We start from the raw sequence: 25,029 nt of genomic DNA, 5'->3' as shown, positions 1-25,029 counted from the left end.
ATGCTTTTGGAAGACTTAAGGGTAGATGGCGGTGTCTTATGTAGAGGAATGACAGTGACATTAAACTTGCCAAATCCATGGTGCTTACTTTCTGTGCTCTTCACAATCTTTGTGAAAGTCATGGAGAAGACTTCCACCAGGATTGGAATACATCTTCAGAAGAGCCAGTACTAGTGATAGCAGCACAGGATATGGAAGAAGAGTGCAGTGAAATACGTCAGGCTCTGATGCGGCACCTCAAAGTTTAATTTCTTACCATTCATTTTTTAAAAGTTTTAATAAAGTGTTACATTAAATCAGACATACTCTAAAAAGTCTCTCATGTTTTTTATTTCACAAAAAAATAATCTTTCTATACATTCTTGAAAGTCAAAATGTGAAAAACATATTAAAAAAGAAGCTTTTTTTACAAAAACTTAACTAAAATTTTTTTTAACTAAAAAGTGTACAGGTCCTGTGCTGCATGAAAGGCACTACTGTCTGGGTGGTGACCTGAGATCACGACTGGCTCCAAGCACTTGAACAAGCTGACCCAGGACACCAAGGAAGGCCTGGTTGAAGGTAGCCAACTGCTCCATCTGCTGCCGGGCGATTTCTGCCTCATAGCGCATAGCTTCCTGTGCATCCTGACGCAGTGCCTGTACCACCTCTCATAAAGGTTCTCAATCCTTTCCAGCTGCCCTTCCTCTGATGCCCGCATATCCTCCATGACTGTGCGCAGATCCATCTGCAACCATCTCCTTTCATCTGTAGTATACAAAAGACCAGAATAGAGTTTTTGGTAGCATCAGTCCCACCACTGTAACCCTCTATTTCATCTGCCCCACCAGACTGTACCCCCCTGCTCTCCTGCCCCACCTGTGTTCCCCCTGATCTTCTGCCCCACCTCTGTTCACCCTGCTCATCTGCCCCGGCAATACACCTCCTTTCACATCTGCCCCACTGCTTTTCTGTCCCACTGCTGAACCCCCTTCTCATCTCTCCCACCACTGTACCCCCTGCACATCTGCCACACTGCTGAACCCCCTTCTCATCTGTTCCACCACTGTACCCCCTGCACATCTGCCCCACTGCTCTTCTGTCCCACTGCTGAACCCCCTTCTCATCTCTTCCACCACTGTAACCCCTGCACATCTGCCCCACTGCTCTTCTGTCCCATTGGTGAACCCCCTTCTCATCTCTTCCACCACTGTACCCCTTACACATCTGCCCCACTGCTCTTCTGTCCCACTGCTGAACCCCCTTCTCATCTCTCCCACCACTGTATCCCCTGCACATCTGCCCCTGCTCTTCTGTCCCACTGCTGAACCCCCTTCTCATCTGTTCCACCACTGTACCCCCTGCACATCTGCCCCACTGCTGATTTATTTTAAGAAAATGCACAAATACAACCTTCACTATATTATCATCATGTCTTACCAGTGTGTCAGGGTGCATTGGGCGTACTCTGTGGTTGGCTACTCTGTGGTTGGCTACTCTGTGGTTGGCTTGATGAAATAGTAGTGGTGCTGCTGAAAGAAGTTAAAGGTCCATCGTCGGAAAAGTTTGATGCATCATTGGAGAGTCCATCACTTGTTTCTGAAAATGCACATATGGTTATAAATATATTTTTAACATGGTTAACAGAGCGAAATCCTATGCCAGGTATAATAAAAAACACTTACCAAAGGGGTCTATCATGGATTTGAGAATTGCAGTTGCAGAGTCCAGACCTCCCTCCCTGCCTTGGTTTGCTGGCCTATGACCGTAAATGGCGTCCATGGCATCATACCACCTCCAAGTACTCCGACTGTTTCCACTACGGCTGTTGTCGTCCTTAATTTTTTTATATTGGCCTTTAAGCTTCTAAAGATTTGCCCTACACTGACCCGACGTCCGTTCAAATCCCTCGGCTGCCATCCGCTGAGAAATATCTTTATACACCTTTTCATTTCTTACTGATCCATCAAGCTCACTCTGAATAACGCTATCACCAATTATAGTTAGGAAAGTAGATAGTTCCTGCGATGACCAAACCCTGCTGTTGTTTGCAGGCATCCCTTTCCTTTATATGGACTGAACGGCGACATGGTGTTTGTTTGGCGCTTTCCTTTGACATCAGCATTGAGGTTTTTCTGTCAGCCAATCAGTGGAATGTATCGTGTGACGCCAGTAGCTCCGCCCTAACCGAACCGTTCCATTTTCTATGGCCCCACATCTGAAGCAGGACCCTGAATGGAGCGGTATGGTTCGGTTGTATGGGCCGCTTTCATAATGGAAACACTCAAAATAGCGTACCGTACCGAACCAAACCAAACCGAACCGATCCGCTCAGTGGAAAAGAGGCATTAGTAAATCAACCCCAGTGATTCCCACAGCACTGAAGGTAGGGGACCAGAACAGTGGGTAGAGAAGGAAAGTAGCAATATCAGAAGGTTAATTTAATTTCCATTTATACACCCATCATGGTGCTGGCAAATAGCATATGACTGTGACTTATTTGGACTCAATGATTTCAATTGCACTTTTTCTTTTCTTTTTGTATATATGCACATTTGTTGAACTGTGCATTTTTAGCGCTGCTGTTTATTTGTGTTTTTAAGTGTGTTTAATACTTACCATTGGTAGGTAATTATAGTAGCTGCTGTAGACCTAACAGTCCTATTATTATATTAATTATTTACTACTAAGATATAATATATTATAGGTTATTTCACCTACCCCACAAGCGCTTGATTTAGTGGGAAGGGCTTGATATTGTTGTATAAATTTCAGAAGGTTAGTAATAGAAGCCTATATTTATCATATAATAGTTTTTTTTTAAAATCATTAGTATCTCATTCAAAATGTGTACATCATTTACATTCCATCAGGCACACTTTTTACCTGCTTATATGCTAGTGGTTCCACTGCACCATGACATGGGCTGAAATCCCCTTTTGGATCAGAAATTTTTTCACACCAAAAGTTTGCGTACTCAGCTAGATGGAGAAATAATATGCACATTATGCCAATTTTTACAGAGGATATATTTATCCTTACAAAACAAGAATTATAAAATGTATTAAAGCATAACTCAAAGCCAAAGCTTTGATTTTCATGCTACTAAAATGTGTTTAAAATAAAAAATAAAAACTAAAACTATGTTAAAATTAAAATTTCTTTCTGGAGCAGGGAATTGTGAAAAACGCATTTTAGTAGTGTGAAGAAATGCTCAAGCTTCTGACATTGGCTTTATGCAGTATGCCCTCTTGTTATTGCAGAAGGAATATACAGGTCATTTCTTTCAGTTCAGTTCTTTTTTTTTAAGAAAGTATATTATACCTTACCCACTTAAAGTGAAGTTCCAGGCTGAATTCCAACTAGGTTTTAAAGAGCACACCACCTACCCCCCCCCCCCCCCCTCTCGTTTTTGGATATCTTTTTTTCTTTGTGATTTTGGTACCTTTTCTGCGTTTTTTCAGCTGGACTTCTGCTCTACCTTTCTGTCCTATGAGGTACATCACTTCTGCAATTGCATGGGGCCCATCTCCTTCCCTTCCCCACGCTGCCTTCTGGGACCTGTGTGCGTCCCAGAAGATGACAGGACCATTCAGAAAGCGCAGCGCGACACACGTATGCACAGTAGGAAACCGGCTGTGAAGTCTGAAGGCTTCACTGCTGGTTTCCCTTACTTGCAATGCCGGCCCCTGCACCTGAAGCCTATGGATGGATTGGCTTGGGGTGCAGACATCCAGGCTCCCTGGACAGGTAAGTGTCTTTATATTAAAAGTTAGCAGCTACAGTATTTGTAGCTGCTGACTTTTACATTTGTTTTATACAGCCTGGAACTCCGCTTTAAGGTGTCATTATAATATATCAAAACCAGATACCCTTCAGCCCACCAGGCACCCCGGTGGGGAGAGGGTAAACACAGGGGGACTCTAATTGTACCACATACTGACAATAAAACTTATGTAAATTTTTTCATAGTTTATAACAAAAAATGAAAAAATACTATATATTTCACACACACAGTAAAATGTGACCATTAGTTAATGTACACTTAGAGATCAGTATAAATCACACCACTATCAATACATGGCATCTTAGATCAACGTGTTTTGTGACATATTCACTTCTTCAGGATCCACGGCTGGACATAAGTACACGATGGTGCACACTACAAAGATAACTTGTGACTGTAAATACAACAATAAAGAAAAAGAACAAAATGGCATACAAATACAACTGTCCTTTTAATTGGCAAGCACAGAAAAAAAACAATTTAGGGGAGGAGGCATACAAGCTGGGCTGTGTTAAACCACAACCCCAGCCCAACACTGTAGTTAAATATATGTTAATCCAGCAAAACTTATCAAAATATATATACCTACCTAGGTATAAAAACTCCCTAAAAAGGCAGCCTAAAAACATCAAAATGTTTGGGGTACTGGTCTATGCAAGTCGGAGAGGAGGGAAAACACCTCCAGCCTAACCTTAAATATTAAAAATAAACACAAATACCTCAATATGATTTTGTATAAACAATGTGAGTAATAATATCCATCAAAAAATTGAAAAATTCTTACCCCCACATACTAATGTGGAAAGCCAGCAACATTGAAAACATATGTTATATTAAAATGTAAATCCCCTAAAAAGCAAATACAAAAAAGTCCAAGTACCATAGCATAAAAGAGACCCAAAAAAGTAAAAAAATCATAAATGTATTATATCTTACCTAAGTAATAATCCAACTAAGTATAGCAAAGCAAATCCACTGCCCTCACTCCCATTCAACCATTCAACAATGTAGAACTGCTAAACAGAATAAGCACAAATTGAATATGTATCCACAGCCACAAAACCAAAAGATGTCTAAAGAAATGAACCCAGTACCTAAAAAAGCAAAACTTACTTTCATGCCACAGAATGAAAAAAAATCTTGAACAAACTTTCCCCTTGAACAAGATGGTGCCCTGGCATCTCCAGGACGCACATCCTGCAATATATTTGGGCTTGTCTATTGTCCTCTGCCCCCCCCCCATGACCATACCTACTCTATGAGCAGATTGCTTGAACCTAGAGCGTGGCCTCCTCCCCTCTGTGAAAACATCACATCTGGATCTGAGTATGGATACATATTCAATAGGGTCTTTTTCTGTTTAGCGGTTCTCCACTGCTGGATGAGAGTGAGGGGAGGTGAATTTGCTTTGCTATACTTAATTGGATTACATTTATTCATGTTTTGCTTTTTTGGTCACTTCTATACTATGATAATGGGTATTTTTTGTATTTCCTTTTTAGGGGATCTACAATGTATTATAACACGTTTTTAATGTTGTTGGCTCTCCACATTAGTATATTGGATAACAATTTGTCTGTTTTTTGAGGGATATTATTACTCATATTGTGTATACAAATTCTTTTTGCTTACATTTAGTTATTTGTGTTTATTAGGCTGGTGATGTTTTCTCCCCTCTCTGGGTTGCAGTATGACTAGTACCCCTATACACTGTTGAATCTTGATGCTTTTGGGCTCCCTTTTGGGGAGTTTTTATACCTAGATAGGTATACATATCTCTGTCATGAATTTTGCTGAATTTACATGTATTTAACTGCAGTGTTGGAATGTGGTTGTGGTTCTCCCCCCCCCCCCCAATCCCATGTATAGGTGAGGGAAGTAGATTGGTTTGATGCCTTCTATCTTTTTTTTTTTTTTTTGCCATTCGTCCAATTATATGGGGCAGTTGTATTTTGCATGTTATTTTGTTCTTTTTCTTTGTTGTTGTATTTACAGTCAAAATGTATCTTTGTAGTGTGGACCATCAGATACATTTGTCTGGGTGTGGATCCTGAAGAAGCGAATATGTCACAAAACACTTTGATCTATGGCTCCATTTACTGATAGCTATGTGCTAAAGATGCGATTTATACTGATCTCTAAGTGTAAATTAACTGATGGTCACATTTAACTTGTGTAAAATATATTTCCTAAATTTTGTAATAAACTCTATTGATTTTATACAATGTTATTGTCACTATGTGGTACAAGTAGCGTCTCGTTGTGTTTGCCCTCTCCCCACGGGGGGTGCCTAGTAGGCTGAAGAGTATCTGGTTTTGATATAGGTTAGAGATGGTAACCATAGGGCATATTCCAAGCTGATAATGAACCCACCCTTTGGCTTTTCTTGAAATTATAATACATCATATTTTACACTGGCTTTATCGACTAAAAATAAGTCGATAGGAGTTGATTTATTAAAAAAACAGAGAGCACTTACCTATTTGAATAAAGTGAAGCTATATTCAGTTTGCATACTCAACCACATACAGGGGTGTGTAAAAAAAAGTATTTTGGCTTACACATGAATAGATGATTGAATTGAACACATCATCATTTCATTCACTAAGCTAAAAGAACTTTGGAGTTGATTTACTAAAGGAGTTTGCTCTGCTTAAAGTGTTACTAAACCCCGGACCCTGCATTCACTATATCTGGTTTCCCACAGTACACAGAACATGGAAATGCAATAGTTTTAGTAAATTTAAACTGCTCAATACCTTTTCTCTTCAGCAGTTAGAGCAGGCTAGTGACTTCTATCAGTGTCTGGTTAAAGCTTGAAGGAGCAGTTTTCAGTCTGCTCTGACTGTCCTATAAGGCTGCAGGACCCCTGACCCTCTGTCTGGACAGTGCTGATTGGCCCTGTGCTGATAACATGCACTCGCCCAAGAAAAAAACCTCTCTAGAAACACATACCAAACTGAGCATGTGCAGCTTGTCCTCATAGCCTCTGTTTTGGCAGGAGATGGTTTGGGGACAATGGAAGAAGAATAGGAACAGAAAAGAAAGGTTCAAACAGCCTTTTTACACAATGTGGAGGATTAACTCCTTAGGTTCCACAGTGTGTACAACAAGCATGCTTTACTGCATATACAGACTGATTTTACTGTTGTGGGTTTAGTAACATTAACTTTGCAAGGGAACATTCACTTACATTAGAAAATGTGGTGCAAATTTATTTTTCAAAAAATACCTAATCAAGTGCAAGGAAATATTTAAAAAAATGTTTGCTGGCACTTTAGCAGAGCTTCACCTTATTCACTAAGCTTAGTTAAATTGTCCTTGAAAAGTGAAAATTCATTTTAATAGTGAAAAGCCTTTATTAAAAATGAACCCTATTCTCATTCAGTAAATCAAATCTATAGATCCATTATTGTTATTGTTTAAACCTCTCTGGCAATAATTGGGAAGTACTTCAAAAGTACTTATACAGTATACTCCCTGTGTACACCCTTGTTTAATATATTACTTTTACACGGTTTTACTTTTTTTTTATTACCAACATTCTTTTTTCTTTTTAATGTGATCCATTTTATATGATTTTGTGATCACTTATTTTCAGCAACACATAAATTCATAGAATGACATGGCAACGCTGTTAAATTACCAACTGTTGGACCCATAAACTAAGCAATGTCCATTTTCAACTCCTTTAGTAAATAAAGCTAATACAAACAATACCTCATTAAAATAATTGAATGCATGTTGTGTTAGTCTTTATACATAGGAAGTATTTTTGCTATTAAACATGATACTTTGTGGTTGATTTACCAAAGGCAAAAAGACTGTGCACTTTGCAAAGTGCAGTTGCACTCTGCAAGTGCATTTGCTCCAGAGCTTCGTAAATGAGGGAGAGCTCTGCTGACTACCATAATCCAATCATGTACAAGCAAAAATGTTGCTTTTAAATTCTGCTTACATGTGATTGGGTATTCTTTGCAAAGTGAAGCTTTACCTCATTTACTAAGCTCTGGAACAACTGCACCTGCAGAGTGCAATTGCACTTTGCAAAGTGCACAGTCTATTTGCCTTTAGTAAATCAACCCCTGTACCTTTATACACACCTGACCAAAGAAGCATAAACACGTGGTAGTTCTAAAACCACTTTGTGTTTGTGTGTGTGTGTGTCTCTTTCTCTCTCTTTCTCATAGGCTTTTTAAAATTGTATAGAAAAGGCCACCTACAACTCTCCACATTAATAGCACATGGGTCTTCAAAGTTATAATCAATATTTCGACACAAGGCAGATACTTTCCACGTGTTAACAAAAGCTTGTGCTGTGCCCTCAATCACTCCACTGATAGTCCTCATGTCATCCCTCTGGATGCTATTAAAATTTCCACAAAGTCCTGAAAAATAAGATCAGTGATTACAATAAATGGCAATGCATCACTCTACAATGATAACAGGAACTGTATAGGATGCAAAATCATGATTCTTTTTTATATGCTATATAAAATAAACCAATCATAAAAAAATACCAGTTTTGTTTTTAACTGTCACCAACAATGGTTCAAGTTCATTACAAAATCCAAATATTTCAGGTTAGGTTACTTCTTTAGGTGTTGACATCAGTGTATCCAGGAAAAAACTGGATTTTTTGTTAATGATCGCAAAATCCCTTTCTCTGAGTTCATTGAAAGACACAGCTCTTCCTTATGTTTGACCTTAGGGTTAAGATGCAACCTTCAGGAGTAGGACACTAGGCAGAAAAAATGGGCATTACTAACTGGTAGTAAACCACCTCTCTGCTATAGGCAGCTCAGTTCGTCACAAAACAGTACAAGAAAAAAAAAAAAACATTACAGGGATGGGTGCTGTGTACTTCAATGAACTCAAAGAGGGATTTTACAGTAAGTAACAAAAAATAAAAAATTTTCTTGCATTCATTGAAAAAAAGCAGTGCCTCATTGAGGGGTTGTTAGCCAGGAAAAAAAAAAACATTCAACCACACCCAAAAGCCCCCCAGGGACGAACAAGGAAACTCAAACAGGCGCCTGCAAAACCTTGTGGCTGATACATGCATCCAAAGATGCCAAAACATCAACTTAGTAAAACTTAATGAAGGTGTGCACAGATGACCAGGTAGCCACCTTGCAAACTTGAAGCACAGACACCTCATGTCAAATGCCCAGGAGGCACTAATCGCCCTGGTGGAGTGTGCCATAATGGGGAAGGGAGGAGCCTGACCTTTAATGACATAGGCCTGGACAACTGTCTGCCTGATCCATCAAGAAATTGTGGCAGAAAAGGCAGCCAAGCCTTTTCATTGGCAGCCCACTACCAAATAAGAGAAGGAGGCCAGAGCAGACAGATACACATGAACAGCCCAAACCACATCCAATGAGTGAAGTGAAACCTCTTTAGAGCGCAGACAGAAGAAAGGACAGAGCAATGTCCTCATTCAGGTTAAAGTTGGACATCACCTTTGGATCAAAGGTGGGACACAGACGGAGAACCACCTTATGCCTGTGTAAAACCAAATAGGGAGGCTTCTGAAGAATCCAGGTTCAGGTCCCATAGCAGCAACGGAAATTGCACTGGGAGAGCTACATGCTGAACCTCTTGAATGAAAGTATGAACCAAGGAGTGTGACTCCAGAGGGAGGTGAAAGAAAATTACAAGGACAGAAACCTGGCTCGTATTGGTACTCTAAAGAAGTTTTTGATCATTAATTATTCAGTTAATGTATTAAATATGGCACCAGTAAAATATCATATGGTGTAACATAATTGAACAGCTGCCTCTTTAAGTGATTAAACCACTTTTTTTGATGCTACCGTCAGCACCAAGATAAACATCGAGCTTCCTGAAGACGCTTATCTAGGGAAATGCATTGAGGCTGCGCAACCGCCGCTATCATCGTCACTTCCTTACGGGTCTCCTGTGGGAATTTCCGGATGTTGGAATGCACGCTGGCTCTCGGAAGAGTGGCGAGTGAGGACCTTGCTTGAGTATGTTTATGTTGCACAATACTGCCTTATATTTGTTATTATTGCGCAAGTTTTTGATCAAGGCCAGAAAAGTCCAAAATTGGATATACAGAGAAGGAACGTCTCCCAATACAATGGTAACTCTTCCAAGAAGGTTATTTACATATCTTCATCATGGTGGGAAACACAGAGCCTGGCAACTCCCTGTCTCTTAGAGCCTGGCTTTTAAGAGCCAAGTCGTCAAAGCGAGCTATGGTAAAGCAGGGTGAAAGATGGGTTCTTAGGGCAGAAGATCTTCTTGCAGATGAAGAAAAGTGCGACCAGGCACATCACATCAGTGTACCAGGTTCTTCTTGAGGCCAATCTGAAGCCACCAGAATGACCTGGATCCCTTTGACCACTATACTACACAGGAGACAAGGGAGAAGCTTGAGAAGGAGAAAGGCGTAAATGAGGTGGTATCGTGCCAGGGGATCACTCACTCTCACCACAAATCTCAACACCTTCCTCTTGAAACAGGATGCCAGAAGATCCACATCAGGGGTGCCTCACTGGAGACAGATTTGATGCAAAATGTCTGGGTGCAGTAACCAATCTCCTTGATCCACTGTCTGATGCCTGACAATTTTCTATGCGACAACAGAGGGAGCCGGTGTTCTGCCGAGAAAGTTCCGCTCGGCGGATTAGTTCCCCCCTCTACTGCGCATGCGCAGTAGAAGCCGGCGGAAATAGCCGAAGCGGAACAGCTGAAAATCAGCTGTACACGGCGCCTGTAAGAGGGCCCCTCGCGGGCTCGCTTCGCTCGCCACGCTTCGGGCACGGCCTCGCTGCGCTCGGCACTTTTAGATTCCCCCTCTAGGTCCACTTGGATAGTGGGGAAGGAACCTGGACCCAGAGCGCAGGCGCCGTGTACAGCTGATTGAAGCGTTTGAGCTTCGGCTATCTCCGGCGGCCGACAGTAGTACGTACTGCGCAGGCGCTGCGCCTGCGCAGTACAGGGGGGGAACCTATCCGCCGAAGGAACTTATTCGGCAAGACACCGGCACGTGAAGTTCTGCCCACCAAAGAATGTGTGAGGCCTCCAGTGCCACTGCCAAGCTCCTTTTTCACCATGGTTATTCACATAGGTGTCATGGTTATTCAATAGAGTTTTCTCTGTCAGCTTACCTGTCTCCATGTGTTCATCTCTAAAGACCAGCTGCCTCTCACCTGACTGGTTTTATAACCTCTCCTCTAAGCATGGCCCCACCCCAGGCCCTATCAGGGAACCCTATATTAACCTGTGCATTGCAAGCCAGCAGTGCTGATCAACCATTGAGTGTTAGCTTTCGTGTGTACTTGCTGTGTTTCCTACGTCTGATTCCAGTTACTGACTTTGGCCTGTTCTTAACTATTTCTGTCTGCTCGTGACCCTGACCTTTGGCGTGTCCCCGACCATCCCTGTTTGCCTGTGACCCTGAACCTTGGCGTGAACTCTGTTGTCCTTGTCTGCTTGTGGCCCCGACCTTGGCTTGTCCCTTACTTTCCTTGTTGTGCCAGCCTGCTGCCTCCTTCCTCTTCTCTTGTAGTCTACCGTGAGCGTGAGCTGTGAGACCCTGGGGGCCATGACCTGGAGCCAGACTGCAGCGCAGTCCATCCTCACCACTAGAGTCTCTGGTGAACACCTGCTGGCTCTTAGACTCCGCGCCCTGGGGAATCTATGCTCTAGCTCCCAGTGGGATCTGTGTCAGTGATCCAGTAGACCTGCTTCCTGAACCTCCCAGGGTTCAATCCGCAGCAGTCAGTCCTAGGGTCCACTACCTAGCTGTGCACTTCTGACTCCTACAGAGTGCATCTGTCACCTAGCCTCAAGGTAAACTGACAGTTTGATCAGCCATAGACCTGGCTGATGTGCCGCTACCCGCAGATGATCTGTTGCAGGGCTTAGTTTGCAGACTTGAGACCTAGGAATCGCATCAGACCCAAGTGATGCGATTCCTTCAGGATTTGGCATCCCGTTTTGAACAGGTTCAGGCTTCATTAGGACCCCTGGTTCAACAACCTCAACCGCTATCTGCTGCTGCACCTATCGTACCAGTCGCAGCCATACATTCATTACAACTGCCAGCTCCGGTCCGTTTCTCTGGGGACTCCAAGGCTTGCCAGTGCATGATTCATTTTGAACTTCAGCCCCAAAACTTCCTGTCGGATTGGGCGAAAGTAGCCTATATTATATCCCTCCTGTCCGGCGAGGCGCTAGCTTGGGCTGCCCCTCTGTGGGAACTGAATGATCCAGTGGTTTCTAGCCTGTCTGATTTCTTGAAACTTTTTCAGGAATATCTTCGAGGAACTGGGTCGTGTCTCCTCAGCGGCTAGCGCTCTTTTACGTCTCCTCTAAGAGTCCGCTTCTGTGGAACAGTATGCTCTTCAGTTCCGTATCCTCACAGCTGAATTGAGCTGTAATAATGAGGCCCTAGTTGCAACCTTTTTACATGGCCTCTCTGATAGGATGAAGGATGAATTAGCAGGAAGATCCCTTCCTGCTGATCTGGACGGTGTCATCACCTTGTGTAACCAGATCAATATTCGCTTTCAGGAGAGGGCCCTGGAAAAAAGACGCCAGCATTCACCGTTCCTTAGGCATCTTGAGCTCCCAGTCCCTTCTCTTCGATCCAAGGAGAACCCCCTGCCCGCTGAGGAACCTATGCAGCTAGGCTGGACCACGTTGTCTCCTGAAGAACGCGCTAGGTGCAGAACTCTGGGCCTGTGCCACTATTGTGGAGCCAAAGGTCATTTTCGTGACACTTGTTCTCTTCGTCCGGAAAAACGATCGGGGCTAATACATCTGGAAGGTGGAATATTAGACCCTGAAGTATCACCTTTACCTTCTCGTCTTCTTCTTTCTGTGTTCCTTCATGTCGGCGCTTCCTCTCGTTCGGTCTCGGCACATCTGGATTCTGGAGCCGCTGGCAATTTCATGGATTGGGAAACTGCATCTTCCATGAGACTTACCCTTTTGCCCCTTTCAACGCCATTGGTGGTCTTGGCGATTGATGGCACTGTTCTCCCAGGGGGTCCTATCCGCTTCCAGATCCTTCCTGTTAAGATGTCGGTAGGGACACTCCACCAGGAGTGGATATCCTTCCTTGTCTTACCTAAAGCTTCATCTCCTATCATATTAGGTCTTCCTTGGTTATGGTTCCATTCTCCACACATTGACTGGACTGCTGGACGGATCCTGGCTTGGGGTTCGTCCTGTTCCCCTTCCTGCCTACTCAAGGTTACCCCGAAAGAGAAACTTCCTGTTGCCACCATCCCAGTATCTTCTGCTCTTCCCGCTGCATATAGCGATTTCTGGAATGTCTCCTGCAATAGTTGGGCTGAGGCACTCTCTGGGTCATGTGGCACTCTGGATGAGGAGCCCACCTGTGAACTTGAGCCGATCATTCACTCCAGTTTGCCTGGTCATTTACCTTTGCCTGTTCCTGGACCCCCTTGGACGCACACCCAGGCTGACTCGTCTACCAGTTCCACGGTCGCTACGCCCTGTGATGCGATTCTGGTGGTCGCTGCACCTGGCAATGCTGTTCAGTCGGCCTCTGCACCAGTTCAGCCTTTGCCCAGTGAAGCTATAGAGCTTGACTTCTGTAACACATCACTTTCTAACCAACCTGGTCTCAGGGATCCACTGACTTCTGCCCAGTCTGATGATCTTGTGTTGGATGTCCAGCTCATCTTTAAGGGTCTGGGGGACCCTGCTCATACTCCTGATGGTCTTCTTATGCCTTTACCCATTCCTAAGAAACCTTTAGCCCTCAATAAGTCCTCTCGTCCTCTCCCTACCTTGGTTTCAGTCTCTGAGGATAATCTTAAGTACGAGGTTAGTCAACTTCTCAATCTCCGGCGCCGTAGAGGCATTCCTCAGTACCTCGTACATTGGGAAGGGATTGGTCCTGAGGAGAGGTCTTGGATCACTGCATCTGAGATCTTTGTGCCTCGTCTGTTGTGGAGGTTTCATCTGGAGTTTCCCTTTAAGCCAGGGCCAAGGCGGGGGAGGGGGAGGCCTCATAAGAGGGGGGGTACTGTCATGGTTATGCAATAGAGTTTTCTCTGTCTGCTTACCTGTCTCCATGTGTTCATCTCTAAAGACCAGCTGCCTCTCACCTGACTGGTTTTATAACCTCTCCTCTAAGCATGGCCCCACCCCAGGCCCTATCAGGGAACCCTATATTAACCTGTGCATTGCAAGTCAGCAGTGCTGATCAACCATTGTGTGTTAGCTTTCGTGTGTACTTGCTGTGTTTCCTACGTCTGATTCCAGTTACCGGTTTTGGCCTGTTCTTAACTATTCCTGTTTGATCGTGACCCTGACCTTTGGCGTGTCCCCGACCATCCCTGTTTGTCTGTGACCCTGAACTTTGGCGTGAACTCTGTTGTCCTTGTCTGCTTGTGGCCCAGACCTTGGCTTGTCCCTTACTTTCCTCGTTGTTCCAGCCTGCTGCCTCCTTCCTCTTCTCTTGTAGTCAACTGTGAGCGTGAGCTGTGAGACCCTGGGGGGCCGCGACCTGGAGCCAGACTGCAGCGCAGTCCATCCTCACCACTAGAGGCTCTGGTGAACACCTGCTGGCTCTTAGACTCCGCGCCCTGGGGAATCTATGCTCTAGCTCCCAGTGGGATCTGCGTCAGTGATCCAGTAGACCTGCTTCCTGAACCTCCCAGGTTTCAATCCGCAGCAGTCTGTCCTAGGGTCCACTACCTAGTGGTGCACTTCTGACTCCTACAGAGTGCATCTGTCACCTAGCCTCAAGGTGACCTGACAATAGGTCACTGTCTTGGCATTGTCTGATTGGATCCTCACCGGGCACATGCGAAGAAGCTCCATCCAATGAGTTAGACCAAGTCTGATTGCTTGTAGCTCTTGAACATTGATAGGTAGCCGAGACTTTTCCAGCTTCCAATGGAAGCCACCTCAGAACGGATGGATTCCATTTTGAAAATCTAAACCTTTAAAAAACAATTTAGGGCCTTGAGGTCCAGTATGGGATGAACCCCTTCTTTGTTCGGAACCATAAACAGGTTAGAGTAAAACCCCTGAAACCTTTCTGGGTCTGGAACCAGGGCTATCATGTCTGGGAGAAGTAGATCCAGCACTGTCCCATGAACAGCCTGCAACTTAGACAGGGGAGATAAAGATTGGAAAGAACTTGTCTGGCAGATAGGAAAGAAATTATTTTTTGTAGCCTGACAAAATCAGTTTGCGGACCCATTTGTTAGAAAGCAGAAAAGTTCATGGGTCCTCGAACAAAGATGACTCCCTACCCTGGAAATAGGTGGGGGCAAGCCTTCTTGCTGAGAATGGCTGGTCTGTAGGCTTAGTGAACTTGTGAGGCCAAGGGCACTTTGCTACTGCACTTGCACTTTATACTTTTAGTTCTGTTTATATGAACTTATGGTTATTGCACTTTATACGCTTAAGTAATATTAAGTATAGGTTTACTCCCTCAGATAGGGGTGGCAGCACATATATTTTGGTACACTTATGAAGCACAGATGACACTTTAATTACGGGAGTACAATTGTATTGATTTTTTGCACTTTATTATGGGTATGGTATGCTAATAAGGGAAGTTTTACACCTATACATATCTATACCAGTGGAGACACACCCTATGAAGAGCGATCTGGGTATTACCCTTTAGGATATAGGTAGCGCCATCCACCCCTCATTTTTATAACCAAGGGCACTTTGTGCCTCCTGCAGGAGCCTTGAAGGGCTTGGATCCCTTGTCTGAGGGGCCTGGTGAATGAAAAAGCCACTTGTGTGCAGAGAAGGATGGATCCTGTCTGTGGTGTGGCTCCTTCCCTCTCCTGGAATTTAAGAGAAAGATGCTCTTCCCTCTTAAGATTCTTGATGATGTCGTCTAGGGTTGCACTAAATAACCGCTTCTCCTGGAAGTAAATCAGCCAAGGCTTCCTTAGTTGTCTGGTCCACAGACCAACATAGACCAGCCAGAGGACTCGCCAGATTGGATAGCAGTGGGATCACATCCAGGTATGCATAAAACATGTACTTGAGGCCCTGGACCAGTTGGTCCACCAGTTCCACTTAGACCTGGTAGACCTGTTCCATAACCTGACCTTAGTGTAAGAGCTTAGCCCACTCCATAAGGGTTTGAGACACAAGGCCAGCGGCCCAATCTTTGTAGACAAATTTATAAAAATAGTCAATCATAGATACTCAGGGTCTACTGCCCATGACAGATCTATCAATGTTCCAGAACTGGCTTTCACTCCAGATTACCTGAACCTCTTGCCAGAATGATATGAAAAGCAGATAAAGGGAGTGTTGGTAGGTATGCCAGCTAAGCAGGTTGCAACGTTACATACATTTTTTTTTTTTTTTTTTGAAGATGAACCGCAAGTTAGTCTTAAAATTAATTTTAACCAGAAGACAGAAGTTGGTCATTAATTGCTACATATTTTGGCTCTTGGTTAACTCAAAGTAAATGTTTGCTTTGCCCATGTGGGGAGAGCAATAGATTCACTTTAATGCAGATGTCCACAGAACCATATAGAGGATATTTCTTTCACTCCCTTGATGCTCTGTTTAATTGCCAGGAGTGAAAGAAAATCACTGCATAAGCTAGGATTCGCTGGAGTCTTGGCTCACAAAGTGTTATGGACTCAATGGGGTTGATTTATGTAGCACCCTCCTAGGTAGGTTGCTAGGATGTATATAGTTTGAATAGTGTGGTCTCCTGCTTAACCACTTCAGCTCCAGAAGGTTTTACCCCCTTAATGACAAGAGCATTTTTTGTGATTCGGCACTGCGTCACTTTAACTGACAATTGCGCGGTTGTGCTACACTGTACCCAAACAAAACCGACGTCCTTTTTTTCCCACAAATAGAGCTTTTTTTTGGTGGTACATGATCACCTCTGCATTTTATATTTTTTGCGCTATAAATAAAAGAAGAGTGACAATTTTGAAAAAAACAAAGGGGTTTTTTTACTAAAGGCAAATCCACTTTGCACTGAAAGTGCACTTGGAAGTAAAGTCACTGTAGATCCGAGGGGGATATGCAAGGAAAATAAAAAAACAGCATTTTAGCTTGCACATGATTGGATGATAAAATCAGCAGAGCTTCCCCTCATTTCAGATCTACCCCTTAGATTTAGAGCGACTGCACTTCCAAGTGCACTTTCAGTGCACTTTCAAGTGCATTTGCAGTGCAAAGTGGATTTAACTTTCGTAAATAACCCCCCAATATCTTTAACTTTTTGCTATAATAAATGTCCCAAATTTAAAAAAAACTAAAACAAATTTTTTCCTCAGTTTAGGCCGATATGTATTCTTCTACATATTTTTGGTAAAAAAATTGCAATAAGCGTATATTGATTGGTTTGCTCAAAAGTTATAGTGTCTACAAAATAGGGAATAGATTTATGGCATTTTTATTATTATTATTTTTTTTACTAGTAATGGCGGTGATCAGCGATTTTTATCGGGACTGCGATATTGCGGCGGACAGATCGGACACTTTTGACACATTTTTGGGACCAGTGACAAATATACAGCGATCAGTGCTATAAAAAGGCACTGATTACTGTATAAATGTCACTGGCAGGGAAGGGGTTAACACTAGGGGGGATCAAGGGGTTAACTGTGTTCCTTAGTGTGTGTTCTAACTGTGGGGGGGGGCTGGGACTGACTAGGAGGAGAGAGAGATCAGTGTTCATACATAGTATGAACACACGATTTGTCTCCTCTGCCCTGAGAGAACCAGGATCTGTGTGTTTACACACACAGATCCCGGTTCTCACTCTGTGACGAGCGATTGCGGGTGCCTGGCGGTCACTGGCATCGGCTCCAACGGCATGCCCCCTAGTGGTCAAAAGGCAAACTGACATAAGGTAAGGTTGTTTCGCCCACCCGTGCTATTCTGCCGCAGTAAGACTGCGGCGTCTGGTCGGGAACCGGTTAACAGAAAACCAAGGTAAAATATAGTAGTTTCCAGTCTAACAGGGAGACTAAATTGCTGCAGCCAAGGAGTCCTGTGTGTTTAACAAGTGTTGCTGTATCTGCATTGACTCATCTGTATCCAGGCAGTTTTGGAAATTGCTGGGTGGACAGGAGGGACTCATGTAGATCAGTGGCATGAATATGAATGCCACCACAGCCAATTACAGGCATAGGGGCCCCTATGCATGCTGGGAAGTGGTATTTATATTCAGTGAGACACACAGGAAGGGGTCTTTGCCTGGAGAGGAGAGTCCAGCTAAGGAGGGGGCGCTTTGCCCTCTTCAGCACCTGCTGCCATGCGGCCTCAGGCTGGAGGCCTAGGAAAAGGAGATCTGACGTGCTCTGAAGAGCTGACTGAGGAGAGCCATGCCCGAGAGGATCTGTTTGTGACTCCTGTGAGTACAGACCAAAGATCTAGGGGCCTTTTCTTTTCAGGCTACCCCTCTGTGCTAGAAAAGTCAGCTACTGAGTACAGCAGAAAGGCGATACTGGCTAATGTCCTGAAGAGCAACAGTTCATCCTTCACACAGAGGACTTGCTCAAGAGTCCATGTTGCTTCAAGTAGGAATTCCACAGTCAAGTTGAAGAAGTTGTCTGCCATGTAATTAGTTGAATCTGGAGTATCCCACCACAGTCACTTCCCTATCCAAGTTCTCAATAATACATTAAAAACCAACAACAACCCCTAACTGTGTTAGAAATCAATATATTTATGAATGTTTGGGTCTCTGAGAACAATGGACATGGATACATTTATATAATTTATTAATCTTCTATGTATAGAAAAAGTGAAGTTTTATATAAGATCTCTATATATGCTTGTGAAAGTATATATTTTGTTATAAGCTTCATAAACAGTTCTATGTTTGCAATCCTTGTACCACATCCCAAACTCCGAATTATACCACTTTCTACAAATACGTCACTTTTTCCAAACACATTACACTGGCCCCTCTGCTACCTCCACCACTCTATATGAGGACATATGCCATGACTCTCCCCGCCAAAAAGGTCTAATCTCCCTAGTATATGTTGCCCTGGATAGCACCTCAGAGGCCGCAACTCTAAAATATAGATCCCAATGGGCAGCCGATTTAGATCTTGCTGTAGATGACATTGATTGGGTGAAGGGCTGGCAGAACCTACGCAAATGCACTAAATCCATCATGGTACGTGAAACGGCGATCAAACTGTTGACACGTTGGTACTATACTCCGTTGCGTATACACAAGATTTACCCTCATTCATCCCCCCTCTGTTTTAGGGGCTGTATGCAGCAAGGCTCGTTTTTCCATATATTCTGGAATTGCGAAAAACTTCGCCCCACTTGGAATGAGATCTTAAAAGTAATGGACAAATTAGCAGGCAGTCCTCTTGATATCTCATTCCAACATTGTCTCTTATTTCAATCCCCCCCAGACACTCCCAAACCATTAGTTAAATTGATTCACTCTATTTGTATTGCCATGCATTGGGTTATTGCTCTGAATTGGAAATCAGCTTCAGCACCACTCTCTCAAGTTATTGCAAGAATAGACCACATGATGTTGTCGGACAGGATATTTCATACCCTACATGACACTATCCCTCAATATGATGCCATCTGGAACCCCTGGTTCTTATTTAGGCTCCAAACCTGACATTATTACATTCGTTTTTTCTTTCTATTTTAGTATATTCTGTACATTTCATTTTCTGACCTAAGGCTTTTTATTTTTTTTTCTTTCTTCTTGTTTTGTATGTTTGTAATACTTTAGCTTTCCAACTGAATTTCAGACTTTCAGTTTATATTGATAGCCCTAATAGAGATATATAATTTAGAGATTTAAACTGATATGTAGTCACTGCTTACATTCCATGTCTCTACATTTTTTGGTTCTCACTGCACTGATTGTCTTGAATGTATTACACCCTCTTTGTTATTTCTAAGAACAAAATAAAAACTTTTTGAAAACAAAAAATAAACAGTTCTATGTACATCTCACATATGGATGTAATTTAGAGTGAGTTGACCATTCGCCTCCCCCATCGTAAGAGATAAGGTTACATTCTTTTCCAAAGACACAGTTCAAGTTAGTTACGAATATAAGTTCTTTCTTTATATTACAATATTTCTCTATTATGATTATTATTGAGAACATTCTATATACTGATATATGTAGTATTTGATTCAAGGATTTTGGCTGTAAAAAAGGAACTTATATTGTATATGTTTAACTTTACACTGACAAAGTAGATATGCCATCACCATGGAATGTTTTGATTAGACATGGTTTTGTATTTCACATCCTGTGTTGGAAGGAGTGACACCCTCCTTTTTAAAAAGGTGGGAGGGAAAATGCTCATTCAAAGTTCCCGTTTTTTTTCTGTGGGACTATAAGGAAAAAACAAACCTTTAAAAGCAGCCTGAATAGGAAAAGGGAGGGGTTGGTTTTTTAGGAGTAGAAAAGTTTGTAACAGAGGTTTTTGGGCAGACACGCACAAAGGCAGACATTCATCCCAGCTCTCCATGAGGACACTCACACACATACATCTTAAGACATTCAAGCTACTTTTACACACAGACATATCTGATTTAAACTTTATTTTAAGAATAATCTATTTTTATATTCTACATTTTGACATTGTTTTTGTAACATTTTGCTATTATATTATTAAATTAATTTTGGAGTTTTTACATGAGAACTTAACGGATTTTTCTTGGAACTTTCCTCATCAATATGAATTATTGAAATATAGTTATTAATACAGTAATAACTCAAATTCAACAGACTTATTATTCAAGAAACAAGCCTAACTGTGTGCCTGGCTGTGGAAAATACTTAGTGCCTGGCTGAAGAGTTGAAGTAAGAGAGGATTATAGTGTCTCCTACAAGGGTGGCACTACATTTACTAAAACTGGAGAGTTTAAAATCTGGTGCAGATCTGCATAGATACCAATCAGCTCTCAGGTTTTTTTTGACAAAGCTTAATTGAACAAGCCAAAGTTAGAAACTGATTGGCTATCATGAACAGCTGCACCAGATTCTGAGTGCTCCAGTTTTAGTAAGTCTCCCCCAATGCATGGAACAGTCCTGTTTGAAAAGTTAGGGGTTGATGTATTGAAAATGGAGTGTTTAAAATCTTGTGCAGCTCTGCATATAAACCAGTCAGCTTCCATTTTTTTTTTTCAAAACTTAATTGAACAAGCTTCCCCCGGTACTGCTGTTACAGGGAGTGTGTGGATGGGGCAGCGGCTGCATTAGGAATATGGGTGGAACATGTAACATGTTCCCAAAGGTGAATGTATCCTTTAAAGCCCACCCTTTTGTTGCTGCAAACAACAAAAACTGAAACAGACAGGAGAACAAGTGCTAGCATGTGCTGCCATGTGATCGTTATATGGGGTAACTTAGTGCTGTCACAATGTGAGCAGTACAAGGCTGTGACGTTGGGCTTTTTCCTTTAGGCCCTGTTCATACCAAAATGTGATGCAGGAAAAGCATGTTTCTGTGTGTGTTTCCCACACCACATATGAATGCGTTGCCAAATGCATCTAGCAAATGCAGCATGTTTGTGGTCATCATACTGCAGGGTACCGCAGTACCATGTGGTTTGGTGCGGCGCCATTTGTAAAAGCAACATCTGCACTACTTTTTATGCACTCTCGTGCATTTGACAACTCTTGAAATGAACACTGCAGGTGTATGAGCTGATTAATAATGAAAGTAATTACCATTTAGATTCACTGTGCACATTGACATAATAAAACTGCCTTTTCTTCAGAGCAAAAACAGGTAAGAATCTGCAACAAAGTTTGGTAAAATCCTTGCAATGTACATTGATCACCCAGAGGGGATTTTTTCTCTCAACAAAAGTGGAGTTACTCTTTAACCACTTCCATACCAGGCACTTTCCCCCCTTCCTGACCAGGACAATTTTTCGCTTTCAGTGCTGTCGCACTTGGAATGGCAATTGCGCGGTTGTGCAACACTGTACCCAAACTACATTTTTATCATTTTCTTCCCACAAATAGAGCTTTCTTTTGGTGGTATTTGATCACCTCTGCGGTTTTAAATTTTTGCTCTAAAAACGAAAAAAGACCATCAATTTAAAGAAAAAAATTATGGGCACTGTTAGGCAGCATTGATAGGCAGCACTGACGGCACTGATAGGCGGCACTGATGGCACTGATAGGTGGCACTGATGGGCACCGATAGGTGGTACTGATGGGCACTAATAGGTGGCACTGGATAGGCAGCACTGATGAGGAGCTGCTGACAGGCATTACTGAGTGGCACTGATTGGCACTTCGATGGGGCACTGACAGGCATTACTGATGGGGCACAGATTGGCACTTCTTTGGGCACTGATTGGCACTGTTGTGGGCACTGAAAGGCGTTTATTATGGGGACAAGCTGGCAGGTGTTGGGCACTGATTGGCAGCTGATGGGCACCTTTTGATGGGGGCTGTGCTGATAATCAATGTGCTGATTATCAGCACAGACCCCCCCTCTGACAGGGAGAGCCGCCAATCGGCTCTCCTTGTCAGCGTGAACCGAGGAAAGCCGTTTACCGGCACTTCCTGGTTCACGCGATGATCACAGCTGATCACATGGTAAGAAGCCTCTCTCAGAGGCTTCATACCATGATCGCCGTGCTGCGCGCCCCCGCGGGCGCGCACCAGCTGTGTTATCCTGAGCACATCATATGACATCCAGTCAGGTTATCACAACCACTTTGCCGTCGTCATTCTGCTATATGGCAGGGAGCAAGTGGTTAAGCATTCGTTTATACTACACTTAGAGGACCTATTTTCCTAATTTCAAGACATTAAATTTCCTAGAATGAAAATGATGTCAAATGGAGAAAAAATAGAAAAGGGCATAGTTTTTACAATGTTCATGAATGTACACACTGTTAAAACTCTAATGGTAACACATGAGAGTGGGAATCAGAAGTAACTCAAATTTTGTTAAGAACATTTTTTCCCCTCTCACTGATCTACTGTATGTTCATTGCAAGGATTTTAACAAACTTTTTGGCAGATTCCTACCTTTGTTAGTCTGAAGTTGGTCTGTGCCCAAGTGCTGAGTTAATCTGAATGTGAGTGGGTTTATAATTATCAATCAGCTGCTGCACTTGCAGGGCTCTAATGAAGAAATGTGCAGGGTCTGCATCCCTTTAGATGTGATGTAGCACAGTGGTGTAGTGGATAGCACATTCGCCTAGCAGCAATGAGGTCTCTGGTTCGAATCCCACACCGACACCACTTGCCTGGAGTTTGCATGTTCTCCCTCTGCCTGCGTGGGTTTCCTCTGGGTACTCCGGTTTCCTCCCACACTCCAAAGACATGTTGGTAGGTTAATTAGATCCTGTTTAAATTGGCCCTAGTATGTATGAATGTGTGTTAGGGACCTTATATTGTAAACTCCATGAGGGTAGGGACTGATGTGAATGTATAATGTACATGTAAAGCGCTGCGTAAATTGACGGCGCTATATACTGTAAGTACCTTAAATAAATAAATAAACATTTCCATTTCAGATTATCTCACCAAACATTTTTGTTGTAGGGGGTGCCAAAAATCTGATCTTAGTGCAGACTTCTGGGAAGATCGGTAAGCCAATCACACAAGCTGGAAATTACATTTCTGGGGGTGTTCTGTACACCATCTATGTACAGAATGCCTCCAGGTAGCCTTATTGCATTGCATTGCACAGAAAATGACAGCGCGTTTTACAAACATGAACATTTGCACTGAGCAAAATTTACATGTTTGTGCCTATGGAGGAAAGGAGTGAGGGAATGTAGTGAGTTCTATAACAGTATTGAATGTTGACTTATCTCTAAAGTCCATTAAAAAAAATCACCCTATTACAGATAGATATAACATATATGTCAATATTTCTTTTACATAAAAAAAATAAAAATATATTTACCATAAGTCTGATTTTTAAAGGAAGGGTCCAGAACTACATACAGCTGCATTATTGGTTTTAACTGAATAACGACTTGCATTCCAATATTTTTTGCATTAAAAATATAGTAATATTCTGTTGGTCCACACACAACATAAGATTCTGCAATAACAATATACAAATAAATTATATATGTGAAAAATTACAATCTAAAACAAATCAAGCCAATTTTGTACTGAATATGATCAAAAGACAAAACTGAAATTGCTATAAGACAAACATTAAAACATGCTTAAATTTGAAAAATCCAAAAAGGTAACATGACATAACATTGTCAAAACATTGTCAAAAAGGTTACATAACATAAGAATTGTTAAATTTGTGAAAAATTGTTAAAAGAAGCATAAAATTGTCACCTGCTTTGTCTCTGCTTGATGGGCCATGACTATGACAATCTCGTTTAACTAACTGTGGTAATTTAAAGCCCAACAGAGTATTGGTTAACCTCTTTTCATGCACCTTTCACATTGACAATGGCAATTTCCTGAAAATACGTAAGGCACAAATAAAAAATGAACCAAAGGTAATATCTGCTTGGAGTTTAGTGATATAATCCTGTGTTTCCACCAGTGTACTCCCAAAGGCACCCTGGCAGGTTATTTTTTTTCTCTTGAATTAGTCATTGTGTGGCCCTGTATGACACTGTAGACTGTAGGCTCACTGTGGTCATATAATAATTTCGATGCGTTATTTCTGTGCGTTACTGCAAGTTTAATGCCATAAAATTTCAGTGCGTTAGTGCACGTTTAATGTAGTATATTTATGTGCGTTACTGCACGTTTGACGCAGTATATTGCAGTGCGTCAGTGCAGTTTTACTGCAGTATATTACAGTGTATCAGTGGAGCGTGTCTGTGTAGTGAGTACTCAAGTTAAAGTGCACCAAACACCACTTTCCATTGATTAAAGTGCATCTATGTACACATTCCCACATCTTTATTACATTTTGTTAATAAGCACACCTCCTATCATGTCTGGGAGGACAAAAAGGAGAGGCAGACATTTCCATGGCACTGTGAGGGGGCCAGAAGCATATGTGTCCACAGACAAAGATGGACATGATCAGTCCTGAGACAGGGCATCATTTCCTCTGTTTAGTGATGTTGACTGTGCTATCCAGCCACAGGTGGTGGACTGGCTTACTAAAACACCCTCATCCTCCTAATCCTCTGTCACCCAAGCAGAGACTAGTGTGCAGTCCACTGCAGCTGCCAGAGTGGCTAAACCTGCCTCCTTGTCCACAGCTATTCCTGCCATAGCTCCAGCATCAGGCATGGAGCAGTCAGCTGAGTTATTTGAACACAGTGTCAGCCACTTGCTCCTTGACGATG

The sequence above is a fragment of the Aquarana catesbeiana genome, linkage group LG11 (assembly GCF_042186555.1).
Source record: "Aquarana catesbeiana isolate 2022-GZ linkage group LG11, ASM4218655v1, whole genome shotgun sequence".
Lineage (NCBI taxonomy): Eukaryota > Metazoa > Chordata > Amphibia > Anura > Ranidae > Aquarana > Aquarana catesbeiana.
This window is presented reverse-complemented; position numbering follows the sequence as displayed.